A 14731-nucleotide genomic window follows, 5' to 3' on the forward strand; every position below is an offset into this window, starting at 1 on the left:
TCTGGAAACCACAAAGTAATAACGTAAAAGGAACTCATGCCCACTGAAATGACAATGGCTTTGAAGAAAAGAAAATATAATAGTAGAGCAATATTCTAGCACATGTGGAAAAGATGTTAGGGGGCTTTTGCTCTTTTCCAGGTAGAATTTGATGAAACCTATTTTGCAGAATATAAATTACATGACTTTCACCAGGAAAACCAGGCCCAGATTCATCGTGTCTTCTCACAGTACAGTGTTCTCCAAACCCTGCTTAAGAGTCTTACAAAGAGTCTTATTCTTCTACCCACGTGATACTACGGAGAAACGCTTTTCCACACCCAGAAAGCCTTCACCAACGCACTGGAATGATCAGCTAGATTGACGAGGTCCATTGGGCTGGGCAAAAGTCTAATTACAGAATATTTAAAAATACATGTCACTACTTCTAAATATGCACCAAATGTTATGTATCACTGTGCAATGAACTATCCCGAAACACAGTGGCTTAAAATAACAAGATCTATTCTCTCTCGTGATTCTATGGGATGGCAATCTGGGCAGTTCTTCTGCTGATCTCACCTGGCATCACTCGTATGACTAAGTCACTGCATGGCTCAAGGAAACTGGGGAGGACAACATGATCTCACCCACATGCCTGGCATTTTGTGCCAGCTGTCAGCTAGATGCCTTACTTCTCCTCCATGTGGGCACTCATCCTCCAGTAGGCTGGACCCTTCATAGCATGGTGGCTTCAGGGTCTTAAAAGAACAAAGGCAAGAGGTGCAAGGTCTCTTAAGGACCGGTTCCAGAATTCAAAGAACATTTTATTGGTCAAGAGCCCAGCCCAGATTCAAGGGGGAAGAGAGAACAGCTTCCATCTCTTTACTGGAGGAACAGCAATGGCACCTAAAAAAGGGGCGGGGACGTAGCTTACCATACCAGTATGTTAGAACTCCTAATAAATAAAATCTGGAAAGTTAGTGGGAAAACTACATCTCATAGTAGGTCTTTATTACATAAAATGTCACAAAGGTTGAGAGAGATGTATATTTTAAAGAATTACGTTCTCAAATCAAAATTTCAAAATCAATATTGTCATCTGGTCTAATCTCCAGCCAGTTTGGGAATTCCTTTTACAATAACCTACCTGACCACTTCCAGCAACACTGCAAGGCAGGGAAACTCTGTTTCTAAGAAGTTCTTATTGTTATCATCTTTTTTTTTCTTAAACTGAGTCAAAATCTGCCCCTCTATTTCTAAAAAACGTTCTGCTACTAGTCCTATTGTACCTGCAGGAACTAAAAGCACGGAGGCCGGATAGTATGATAGTTTAGAGGATGGCTCTGGAGTCAGAATGCCAAAGGCTGAATCCCAGCTTTGCTACTTTCTAGCTGTGTGACCCAGCACAAGCTGCATGACCTCACTGTACCTCAATGTCCTTACTTATGAAATAGAGATAATAACCCTCAGAGAGTTGCTGTGAGGATTAAACGGGTTTACAAAGAGATAGAATCTTACCTTGGCCATTGTAAGCTCTCAAATGCTCATTCTTGTTGTGTTTAATATTACTGCTACTATTAAGTATACTGAAAGGCTTAATTATTCTTGCCAATCATACTCCTTCAAATATTTAGAGATAATTAATGCTACCCGCTCCATCCCAAGCCCTCTTCCAGGACAAACCCCCATGCTTCCTTCAATCATTTCAGTGGCTTGCTTCCCAGACCCTTTCCCATTCTGTCAGTTATCTCTTTATAGTATAGGTACCTAAAGCTGAACCCAAAATTCCAGCTGTGGCAGAGCAAGAGTAGGACAAGACCATCGTCTCTCTTCTTCCGAAGCTATACTTCAAACAGTGAAATCTTAGACTCATTCCTGCATTCGACAGATATCAGTGAGCTCCTACCGAAGATCAGGAACTGCACTATTTGTGAAGGCAAAATATAAAGATTCTGTCTGTAGGATCCCGCAAATACAGCTACCCCAGAAACGTCCATGCCCTAATCCCTGAACATGCAAATATGTTACCTTACATGGAAAAGGGACTTTGCAGATGTGATCAAGTTAAAGATCTTGAGATGAGGACATTATCCCTGATTATCTATGTGGGCCCATGTAATCACAAGGGTCATTCTAAGAGGGAAGAAGGAGGGTCAGAGACAGAGAGGAGATATGATGATGGAAGCAGAGGTTAGAGTGATAACCCTTTGAGGATGGAGGAAGGGGCCGAGAACAAAGGAATGGTAGAGGCAGAGAACAGCAGCAACGAAGAAAGACACCATTCCTCTGCCTCGCCCCCCACCACTCCAAGCCTCCAGAAGGAATGCAGCCCTGCCACCCCATCGTGGACTTCTGATCCCCAGAACTGTAGGTAATCAATTTCTGTTGTTTGAAGCCACTAAGTTACAGAAACTAATATGCTACCCCTGCCCTCAATTAGCTCATGGCCTAGTGGAAGGAAAGTACCTAATTAAAGGGATTTATCTAAAACATCAGAATATTTTAATCTAATTGTTATAAACTTTAAAAACTTAAACTGCAAGAAAATGAAACCTGAAAACAAAAATTTTGCATTCAGTTCTCAACTTAGCATTTTTTTTGGCTTCTGTCTCACACTGATATCAATCTTAATATCAAACATAACTCTTAAGTCCTTTTATATGAACTGCCCTTAAGCCAGATCTCTGCTGTTAAAGATTGGCAGAAACGGAGTCAGATTTATAAGCCCCTAGTTCAGAAAAGCTACTGGTGTGATATTGTATCCTTTCCCCGGAAAATTCTCAACCTATTTTAAGCCTGTTTAATCACCAAGAATCATGCCCACCACATCTTCCACTCTCCAGATTAGGGGCATCTTGAGTGAATCAAATTTCTTAATAATATATTTTAAGTAAACTTTGTATTAAAGTATGCTTAAAGAAAAAAAAAATGTAAGGCTTTCAAAAAGCAGACTCACGCCAGGAATTACTGCTCAGATGAAAAACTGAATGCCCCTTCTGTTCTTTCCTTATAACTCCACTAAAGGTGACCACTAGCCTGACTCCTAACGCCCTAGTTTATTTAGTTTTGCCCATCTTCGGACTTCAAAAAAAAAAAAAAATGGAATCACATAGCTCTTACTCTTGTCGTGTCTGCCTTCTTTTGGCCCCACTTTATATTTGTACGGCTCATCCGTGTTGTGTATAAAGCAATACTTTGTTATTCTTATTACTGTGGCGTATACCATTGTATAAGCAATTTACTTAGGCTTTTGTCCATTCTACTCTGGATGAACCCACGGGTTGTTTCCCACTTGGGGCTATAAGGAATAATACGGCTCTGCATATACTTTTACATGTCTTTCGGTACAAATACACCTGTCTTACTGCTTAGTGTTTATCAAAGAATGATAGAAACTAAACAGTAAACTAGGTCATAGGGGATGTGTATGTTCGTCTTTAGTAAATGATACTGCAAAACAATTTCCAAAAGTTACACTAATTTTCATAACAATCAGCAATGTATGAGAAGTTCAGGTTTTCCATATCCTAACCAATACTCAGCACTGCCAGGTTTTTGGGTTTGTTTTTTGTTTTTAGCCACTCTGTTGCGTATAGAGTGATATCCCATTGTAGTTTTCATTTGCATTTCCCTAATTACTAATGAGGTTAACCACTTTTTCATATGTTTATTGGGAATCTGGAAATCTTTTGGGGAAGTGACTTGCCCGTTCTTCTACTGGGCTTTTTCTCAATGATTTGTAAAAATTATTTCTACATTCTGGGTATGAGTCCTTTATGGGATATAACTATCACAAATACCTTCACCCATTCTGTAGCTTGCCTTTTCACTCTCTTTATGGAATCTTTAGATGAACAGTAGTTCTTACCAATATTTTCCTTTATAACTACTGCTTTTTGTGTCCTCAATAAACCTTTGTCATAAAGGTGTTTGACTTTGCTTTCTTCCAGAAGCTTTCTTGTTTTAGATTTCACATTTAGGTGTATGATGTATCTTGATTAATTTTTGTGTATGGGGTGAGGTAGATGATCAAAATTCATCTTGTCCATTTGCAATATCCAATTGGCCCAGCATCGTTTACTGAAAAGGCTGTCCTTTCTCCAGAGCACTGCAGCGCCACTTCTCTCATAAATCAAGAGACCTCATACATGTGAGGCTGTTCATGGATTCTCTACTCAGTTCCGTGGCCTGTCTAGCACTGCGCCAACACCACGCCGACAAACTACGTACAGTACTATCTATTAGCTTGAGTTTTCCAATTTTGTTCTTTTACTTAGATTTTCTAGAATTTCCAAATATATTTTAAAATGGGCTTACTATTTTTGGAAAAAATCTGCTGGGATTTTGATTGGGATTATACTGAATCCACACATTTATCTGTAGAGCAATGACTTACCCTTCATTATTTTAAAACTTTAAATTCTCTCAGTAATGTTTTACTTTGCAAAGAATTTTTATCACAAATGCGTGTTGAAGTTTATCAAGTAGTTTTTTTCCTTTATTCTGTGACTGTGGTTAAATTATTTATTGATTTTCTAATGTTAGACAAAGTTTACATTCCTGGAATAAATCCAACTTGGTCATGGTTTGGTATCCTATAAATATAGGTATAGGTCACTAGATTTGATTTACCAATACCCATTTTAGGGCTTTTGCATCTTTTCTGTGAGAGTTTCGACTATAGTTTCTTGTAACCTCCTTATCAAGCTTTAGTAACAAGGTTATGCTGGCCTTATAAAAGCAGTCAGGGAGTATTCCTTCTTTTTCATTTTTTAAAATGTTTGTAATATTGCACTAGTGACACCATCGAGGCCTGGAAATTCTGCTATGAAAAGATTTTTAATTACATATTTAATTTCTTTATAGATATGGAACTATACAGATTTTCTAGTTCTTATGTCTTATGAGGTATTTTATTGAAAAAACTTGTCCATTTCATCTGAATTTTCAAATGTATTACCATAAAATTGTTCATAATAACATCTGAAGATTTTTTAAATGTCTGTAGGATATGTAGTGATAACTCCTTTTTTCTTCCCTGACACTGGTAATACCATACACCATTGGAGGGAGGGAAGGGAAGATGGTCATGCATTATATGACACAAATAAATCCACTATCGCTGGAATATTCTCCAGCAGAATTACGCACAGAAGGAGCAAGAGAGGTAGAGCATGTAAACAATCCAGCAATTCTCTCTCAACAGCTTTTATCATCACAAACAACCGTGCACCTGCGGAAAAGGAGACACGAACTGAAGGAGAAGGGAACAGCCATTAGTAACGCTGTAGGGTGGCCAGCAAGAACGTGGAGGAAGAAAAACCACCACTGGCTGGGTTTGTAATCTCGATACCCAGCCCTCCACCCACAAGATGTCCATAGGCAGAATTCAGGAGGCCATGAACTTAAATTTCTTTTCTCATATGTCTGTATTTTCACGAACCTCTAACTGAAATTCAGGATTTCATTTGATTGTAAGTGCGAAGAGCAAATCACACTAGTAAGAGCATTTCTGGTGACTGTCACCAATAAGTGTCACAAATTCTGTCATACTACAGTGCAGCTGTTGCAAATACTGCAAAACATCATTTACATGGGCATCACTACTTTGAAATTCTGAGACTTACCTGATACAGTCCTGAATTTTGTCACTTAATGCACTAATCAAGAAAAAAAATACTATTATAAATGTTGGGGGGTTTACACTATTTTGATCACTGTTTCAATATAATTTGTAACTCTATGTACTTTGAAATGCCTTTTAAAAATTGGCTTCCCCAGACTCCAAAGAAGTCCATGGCACAAAAAAAGGGTAAGGAACCCCTACAAAGAATCAAGGATCTCACCCAAGCCATGGAACTCCCAGGCAACGGTTAAGGAGCACTTCCCTTTGGCCAGGCCCTGGCCTGGACGAAGACACACAGATGAGTAAGGCTCACCCTGGCTAGTCCCTGACATTACCTTCAGAGCTCCCACCAACATCTAGCCACCCACAAAATGACTGCTCTCTCTAAAGACTTGGCCTTCACTCTAAGTTAGTCTATATAACTTACTTCCCAAAGAGGGGGCAAAGTAAACAGCAGATAAAGCATAGGCTTTGACCCAGAAAGAGGAGTGCAAAACCCCATCCCAGCACTTACTTTCTGTGGCTCTGGCATCTAAGTATTCCTTTCTTCTGCTGTGAAAAGGGCTAACACTAGGTATCCTTCCCAGTTATTGCAAGGTTTAAAAATAATGGATTTAAAGCACCTGACAAGCACATCGTCCCCATCACTATTAGCTGAATCTTTCAAGTCAGAACTGACTGTTCCTATCCAACACTTAATCACAGTTAGGGGCTGCCACTGAGAAAGGAGGGAGACAAATTATAGGAAAGGCGGAACATGAAGAATGAAAGGGAAAAAAAATCATACTTATTCTTCAAATTCCAGTATAAAAACGACCCCCTCCTCAGGAAAGCCTTCCCTCTCCTCGTGTTCCCATAGCACTTATCACATGGAAGTAAACTCCTAGCTGTGCGAATGAATGAAGGAGGAATACAAATCAGAAAAGGACAGAAGCAGTGAGTCGCACCCCCATATAATGTAAACCACCGAGGATACCAACTGGCTAGCCTGACTGCCCTGATCCAAGAGCCACGAAGCAATGAAGCAGCACATTTCTTACCACCAGTGCTATCCATCCTAGTACCTCTCCCGCCCACTTTGTAGGGCTTGAGAGGAGGAGGGCCTTTCCACATCAAGACTGATGCCACCTAAAGGCCACAGGTATAAGAAAAGAGGGAAACTGAGTCCGGAGAGTAGAAAGCAAAAGTCTCTAACTTTGGGGGTCACTGGAGCCGCAGCAGTCAGGCAGGCGCACTTCTAAGATCGCCAAGGGGACCAGCGTCCACACTTCCAGCAACAGTGCCAGAAACTGGGGACGAAGCCAAGGATGGGGGACGCTGGCAGGGGCGTGAGCGGACTCGGCCGGCCGGGGGTGGAACGCAGCCTTGACCCGGGCGCACGCCCCCCTCACCCCCCCCACCCACCGCCTTTGTCTACGCTCCTCTGCCCCGCCCTCGGGCGCGCACGCAGGAACGGGAATTGGAAACAGAAAGCGTATCGGGCGTTTCTTTTTCTCAACCGAGTCAGTCGAAGCAGAAAGTCAACACCTAACTTCCCGAGGACCCGCTACGATCACCAGCTACCAACCTCCGGGCTGTCCCGGGTGGCGGCAGCGTTGGTGACGCTCACGCGCGCCCCGAGTTCCCAACAACCCTCTCCGCACCTCCGAGCCGGCGGCGGCGGCGGCGGCGGCGGCGGCGGCGGCGGCGGCGGCGGCGACGGGCTTCCCGGGAAGCCGCCCTCTTCCCCGGGAGCGGCGGTTGGAGAACCAGCCCCGCGCGCGTCCTCGGAGCACGTCCCCGCCGCCACCGTGCCCGCGCGCGCCGCTCCAGGCCGCCGGGCTCGCAAGCAGGCGGCGCCCCGGGAGCGGTGGCGAGCAGGCCGCGCGGCTGGAGGGGTCCCGCAGGAGGACTGCCCGCCACTCCGCACCCGGAGCGCCTGGCGCCGGCCCGCGGAGCCCCAGCCCCCGCTCACCCATGGGCCCCGGTGCCTGCGTCCAGCAGCGCACGGACCTCTCCACCCCCGTTTGTTAATTGCAGGCCTGGGGCTGCAGGTTTGGGAGCGGAAGTCACCTGAAGTCCAGCCCCAGTGGTCCCCACGTACTTTGTACGCGAAAGGAGGTAGCACGGTGGGGTGGAAAGAGGGCGGGCCTTGCCGCTCCGGCGGCTTCTGGAGCTTGCTGTGTGAATTTAGCCCCTGTGAGCCTCCTTGTCCTTCTCTGTAAAGCGGAAATAAGCTTCCCGGCTTTCCTGGAGAATTAGAGTGAAGACCAAATGGGATGAACTTCATGAACTGTAAAGCAGCTTACAAAGATGATCAGCACTGCAAAATGTATATCAGTGATTTTGAATAGGTCGTAAAAGAGTGGAAGATCTGAAGCTGCCTTGGACCGTGACTTTATGCCAGGTGTTACTCAGAGGCCTCCAACGCCAAGGCTGCCAGAGTTCCACAGACTTACCTGGGCAGGAGAATCACCTGGGCTCTTGTTAAAACCGCTGGCACCTGGATCCCTCTTCAAACCAAAAGAATCAGACTCCCCAGGGGAGGGGTGTTTCAGGTGGTTCTGTGGTCAGGTGAACGTGGACAACTCTGCGTTAGGCAGCAGGAAAATACAGAGGCTGTGCTCAAAGTTTATTCTAGCAGTCATTGAAATAGTCCAGGAGATTATTTTTCTGATCGCAAAATTCTCTAGGAAACCAGAATATAAACTCTGAGGACAGGAACTATCTCCTCGTTCAGCTCCCACCATCCGCAGCCCCAACACAGTACAGGATGGTGTTAAGTAAGCAGGTGTAAATAAACTAGTCCCAGGTAGGAGTGCCAGATGTAGCAAATAAAAATACAGGATGCCCAGCTAAAATTGAATCTAGTCTCAGATGAACAATGAATACTATTTTTTTAGTATGCGTGTGGCCCATGCAATATTTGGGACATACTGATGCTTTTTTAAAAAAGTATTTGTTGTTTATCTGAAATTCAGATTTAATTGGGCATCCTGTATTTGATCTGGCAACCCTCACCTGAAGGGTTTGGCAGAGGGAGGGACAGAGTAAGAACTCTCACTACTCAGGTAGTGTCAGACTCAGGGACAGGAATGAGATAACTCCTGTGTTATTTCTAAATGACACTATTGGACAATAATGTAGGTTCACTGTCATTTACATTTAACCACTTTCTGCACACACAACATATTCACTGGAAAACACAAATGAAAATAAGGGCAGATTCCATCATAGGTAAATTAGAAACATCAATTAAATAAAAATAGTCAAAATTGAAATGTAAGCAATAGACCGGGGAAAGTACTTGCAGGAACTATGATACAAAGTGTTACTGTTTATTATATATAAATACAATTAATAAGAAAACATTAGAATCCAATTGTAGATGAGCAAGACACATGAATAAACAATCCACTAAAAAAAACTAGGATATACAATAAGGACACAAACATACTGAAAGAAGCTCAAAGAAGTGCAAAGTAAAATAACACAATTTTTCACAAAAATAGTTGACAAAAATTAATAAATGACATTAAAGGCTGGCGAGGGTGCTGTGTGACAGCACTTATACACTTTTTAGGTAGGTAAGCGATTTGGCAATGTCAAAACCCTTACAATTATGAAAACCCTTAATGTTTAAACCTTTTGATGTTGAATTTTGTTTATGGGAATAAATCCAAAGGAGATAATCCATAATGTAGAAAATGCTCTTTACAAACAAAGATTTCAATTTTAATTTATATTGTTTTAATTTATACCATAATAAGGTAAATATAGTATAATGCACCAAAATATACTATAACTGGGGGGGGGGGATATCCTGAAAATTCCCTAATTTTCCAAAAATAAAAAAGTGGAAATTAAACTAAAACTTATATACTCTGTCATCTATTATACTTGCAACCTCTTAAAATAATGGTTACTATTCATATGTAATATGATCATAACTAAATTTTTTTTTTTTTTTTTGCGGTACGCGGGGCTGTCACTGTTGTAGCCTCTCCCGTTGCGGAGCACAGGCTCCGGACGCGCAGGCTCAGCGGCCATGGCTCACGGGCCCAGCCCCTCCGCGGTATGTGGGATCTTCCCAGACCGGGGCACGAACGCGTGCCCCCTGCATCGGCAGGCAGACTCTCAACCACTGCGCCACCAGGGAAGCCCTAAATATTTTTTTAAACTTGTGCATGGAAAAATGATTGGAAAGGAAATAAGGTTAAATTTGGGTGGTGGGACTTTATTCTTAATTTTTCCACTTTTTTATTAAGCAGAAATTAATTTTATAACAGAAAAATCTTAAGGTGATACCCCCTAAAAAACAAAGGACTTTTCTTATAATGTCAGTTTTACAAACTCTAGAGTCTCACCATTGCACAATCATGTATTAAATGCTGAAACTATCTAAACAGTAAAAGCTCCTTAAAACATTTTCCCTAAATATAAACACCTTAGCAAGCTCTGCATGCTGTCTGTTAACCTAGGGTCTATCTTAGCAAATTGTTCTATGTTGAATCTATCAACTTTGTCATTCACATAACCATACCGTAATTAAAGTACCTTAAATATTATTTTTAATTCAGCAAATTATATACAGCCTTGGGTTTTACATTCTAAAAGGGGACAAGCTTAATAGCATCGAGTTTTTTAAATTTTTGTAGTAAAATACACATAACACAACATTTACCATCATAACCATTGTTAGGTGTACAGTTCAGCAGTGTTAAGTATATTCACGTTGTTGTGCCACTCCAGACTCTTTACATCTTGCAGCACTGAAACTCTGTACCCATTAAAAAGTAACTCCTCACTATGCTAGTCCCTGGCAACCACCATTCTACTTTCTGTCTCTATGAATTTGACTACTCTAGGCCACTTATATAAATGGAATCATACAGCATTTGTCCTTTTGTGAGTGGCTTATTTCACTTAGCATAATGACCTCAAGGCCTAGCCTGTTGTATCATGTGCCAGAATTTCCTTCCTTTTTTAAAGCTGAATAGTATTCCTTTGTATGTATAGACAATCTTTATCCATTCACCTGTCAGTGGACACTTGAGTAGCTTCTACCTTTTGGCTACGCTGAATAATGCTGCTGTGAACATGGGTATATAAGTACCTCTTCCAGACTCTGCTTCCAATTCTTCTGGGTATATACCCAGAAATGGAATTGTTGGATCAAATAGTAATTCTATTTTTTTAATTTTTGGAGGAACAGGCATACTGTTTTCCATAGCCTGTTTTCCATAGCTGCACCATTTTACATTCCAAGCAACACGTACAAGGATTCCAATTTCTCTATATCCTCACTTTATTTTGAAATTCATTTGTTTTTTGTTGTTGTTTTGTGTTGTGTTTATTTGTTTGTTTTGATAACAGCCATCCTAATAGGTATGAGGTGATAAATCATTGTGATTTTGATTTGTATTTCTCTAATGATTAGTGATGCTGACCATTTTTCATGTGCCTATTGACCATTTACTAGTCTTCTTTGGAGAAATGTCTATTCAAGTCCTTGGCCCGTTTTTTAATCAGGTTGTCTTTTTGATGTTGAGTGGCTGTAGTTCTTTATATATTCTGGATATTAACCACTTATCAGACATATGATTTCCAAGTATTTTCTCCCCTTCTGTGGGTTGCCCTTTCACTCTGTTGATTGTGTCCTTTGATGCACAAAAATTTTTAATTTTGATGAAGTCCAGTATATCTATTTTTTTCCCTGCAAGCACTTTGGGTGTCATAGCCGGGAAATCATTGCCAAATCCAGTGTTATGAAACTTTTCCTCGAATATTCCCCTGTTTTTTTCCATAGTTTTATAGTTTTAGTTCTTTATAGTAGATATTTGATCCGTTTTGAGTTAATTCCTGTATATTGGGTAAAGCAAGGGTCCAGATTCATTCTTTTGCATGTGCATATCCAGTTTTCCCAACACCATTTGTCAAAAAGCATGGACATCTCGCAAAGGCCAGGGTTTACAGTGGAAGGAGTGGATGGTTGGATATTCAGCCCCTTTTGGAAGTGAGAGGGAAGATAACTGGAGTAAATGTCAGAATCTAGACACCAGGAGAAAAGTCGTGGGTGTTGAAGAGGAGAGGATTTTCCCTTCTCTCTTCAGTGCTTTACACATAGGCGGAAGTATCTGGCCTTCAGTGATCTGTGCCTGTCTTAGAGCAGAAGTATCAGGGTTCTGGAGCTCCCTGACTCGGAGCTGAAGTGACCAGTCCAGAGCCCAGACATAGCCAGAGCTGCTTTGCCTTGGAAGGCCTCTGTTCTGACCATTCAAGTAAAGCCAGAGAAATTCCTCCCTGGAGTTGAGAAGCGAACCATGCCTAGAGTAAACTGACCAAAATTGATGATAACTGAGGTTTAAAAGAGGAAACTAATTTGTGCCTTGGTATTATGTTTCTTTAAAAGCAAAAATATCAAAATTAGTATGTAAATGTGGGCAATTAATGGTCAGTCATTCTTTATACCATTATTTTGATCCTAAAGTCATTAATCAGGTGCCTTCACTGGGCATGTTTTCTCTCCGGCCCTCTCAGTTAGTGGGGCCTAAGTAGTCTAGTGGGGCCTCCTGTCTCGACAGGCAGCCCTGAGCACCTGGGAGCCACTCTCCAGATGGCAGGACTGGTGCTTAGGAAGGATTAACCAGCCAACTCTTCTTTGTGAATTCAACTATGACTCATAGAAATTATACTGATTCAACAGAGGCACAAATGATTGTTGAGACTTAATTGATAAAGGCTTAAAGATAAAGGAGTGAATTTCTAATTATGAAATTTCAGGCACAGGCAATAATGGGGAGCTATTCAGAAGGATTCAAGGGCCTTCCCAACCCTCACCACCTGGCACAGGCTCTCATCTGCTCCACCTACGAGGATGTTCGCTCTACTTTATGGTGATTTGCAATAGTCAACATTGACCTAGCATTTGTCCAGCATCTACTTTACACACAGCACAAATTGAATGCTGGGGGAGATTTTTTAAGTGAAAAAAAGACTTGTCCCACAGGAAGTTGCAGTCTAGCTGGGGATTCATCAAATATACACAAAACAGCTAAAAAATAATAAGTATATTTAAAATAATATAATTCAAACTGCCCATGAATGCTGAAGAATGGATTCATATCAGTAGTGTAAACTCTACAGAGGACAATTCAATGCCACCTCCTCCAAGAAGCCTTCCCTGACCACCTTGGCAAAATTAGTCTCTGCCCAGTCATTCTCTGTTCTATTACACTATTCTTTTATATTTTACTATAGCACTGCCACTCTCTGAACTTCTCTTGGTTTTTTAACAGGTGTTTATTATCTATGCCAGTATTATTCCGGCTATTTGCAAGACATAATACTTTAGTAGATTGTAAAATAAAGCTAACGGGTCATAACCAGACTTAATTTTTTTTAAACAAAGTACAATAGAATAGAGTAGAATAGAATAGAATGAGAATCACTGGATTCTACATCACTGGATTTTTATTAAGAATTGTGAACTTGGAAATACTGCATCTGTTTGCTAGGAACAGAATTAAGAGAAATAATGGAAGGCTATGATGAATTTCAGTTGACTAATACAAGTTATTCTGCCTTCTTCTAATTAACATCTCATTTGATATTTTGGTATATGATGTGAATATGACCATCACCATTACAAGACAATTAACCAGAATTTATATTTTATATTAAAATTTTTCAGACTTCATTGTAAAGCATTTTTCTGAAAGAATGTTATCAAACATGATATGTTTCAGGTTTGTGTCAAATGTACATTTAATTAAATTAGCATGAATTTCCCTTTAATGGGATTTCTCCTTACCATTACAAGAGCAAAGAATGATGAAGGGAAAATTGGAGGAACGCCCCAGTTCAAACTCTAGGTATCTAGAACTGTAGACAATGTTGAGAAAAATATTGGCTCTAATAGTAAGCTTCAACTTCATTGGAGGAGCATTCTAAAAAGAAAAAAAGAATGGAAGATCTTATGAGGCAGATTATTTACAGTATTTTTTTCAGTGAGTAAAATCCAACAAAAGCGACAAATCCCAATATATTATTTGTAATGACACCTTCAAAACTAAGTAGGACACTTAGAAACACAGCATACTGGACTTGTCAACAAGCCACTCAAACACTTTTAAATGAAAACAAAAGACGAAAAATTATTGGCACAGTTTCTTAGTTGTTCTACAGACTGTTAATGAGATTTTGTTACATATGGTTTGGCAAAGAGAAAATGGCTCATACAGATGTTAAAACATTACTCTTCTAACATAAATAGAAATGATGCGTATGATTTTTAATGCTAAATCAGCTGATAAATTAAAATTTACAACTCTTTGGGATAATACTATTTCTAGTTGAATCTGCACTATTGCAGAAACTTCCAAAGCCATGCTCCTCATGTAGTTAAAATCCAGTATCGAGTTTGAGATCCATCTCCAAAAGAGCATGGGTGCTCTAAATTATTCAACTCTTCTAGTTTATGCAAGATGACAAGGAATGTGTCTGTGTGTGCGTGTGCGTGTGTTTAAATTTAACCTGGCATACACTGGGTCAGATGTATTTACAAAACTGGAAAAAAAAATGCCTTGTCGGTCAATATCTATCAAACTGGAAAAATAATAAAGGAAGTGTGAGTGGTGGAGCCAGCAGATGTGGCTAGAAAACATAACAACAATTATTTAAATATTGTTAAAAGCTACTAATAACACTTGTGCTTAGAATCAATAGGAATTCTACTTGACATCTCTAGAAATGATTCTGCTGTATCTCATGGAAGCGTTTAAAAAAAAAAAAAAAGAGGGCTTCCCTGGTGGCGCAGTGGTTGAGAGTCCGCCTGCTGATGCAGGGGACGCAGGTTCGTGCCCCGGGTCGGGAGGATCCCACGTGCCGCGGAGCGGCTGGGCCCGTGAGCCATGGCCGCTGAACCTGTGCGTCCGGAGCCTGTGCTCCACAACGGGAGAGGCCACAACAGTGAGAGGCCCGCGTTAACCATGGTGAAGGTGTTAAATTTATTAAAGAGAGCATGGAACAGCCAAAATATTGACGTGTTTTGTTCAGACTGGAGCTAGCCAGACCCTCATGCTGAAGCATACTGAATGAAGTTCACTGACTGTCCTAAGAGAACCCAAGGAAAATGTGACTCAC

The 14731-nt window shown here is 41.0% G+C and overlaps 1 protein-coding gene across 18 annotated transcripts in view; it reads right to left on the bottom strand.

The window, feature by feature from the left end:
• The window catches only part of HHAT (hedgehog acyltransferase), a 363049-nt gene extending 355216 nt beyond the window's left edge, over nucleotides 1-7833 (bottom strand). For 5 of the 18 annotated variants that reach the window (XM_067729068.1, XM_067729067.1, XM_067729074.1 and 2 more), the window contains exon 1: nucleotides 7661-7829. The gene's annotated coding sequence lies outside the window, so the exon portion shown is untranslated. Of the gene's footprint in view, nucleotides 1-6803; nucleotides 6952-7175; nucleotides 7321-7562 lie in introns of those variants that run through there. The other 13 variants (XR_010941290.1, XR_010941289.1, XM_067729058.1 and 10 more) reach the window with 7 other exon arrangements.
• Between the last annotated feature and the right edge of the window lie 6898 nt (nucleotides 7834-14731).

The sequence above is a fragment of the Pseudorca crassidens genome, chromosome 2 (assembly GCF_039906515.1).
Source record: "Pseudorca crassidens isolate mPseCra1 chromosome 2, mPseCra1.hap1, whole genome shotgun sequence".
NCBI lineage: Eukaryota > Metazoa > Chordata > Mammalia > Artiodactyla > Delphinidae > Pseudorca > Pseudorca crassidens.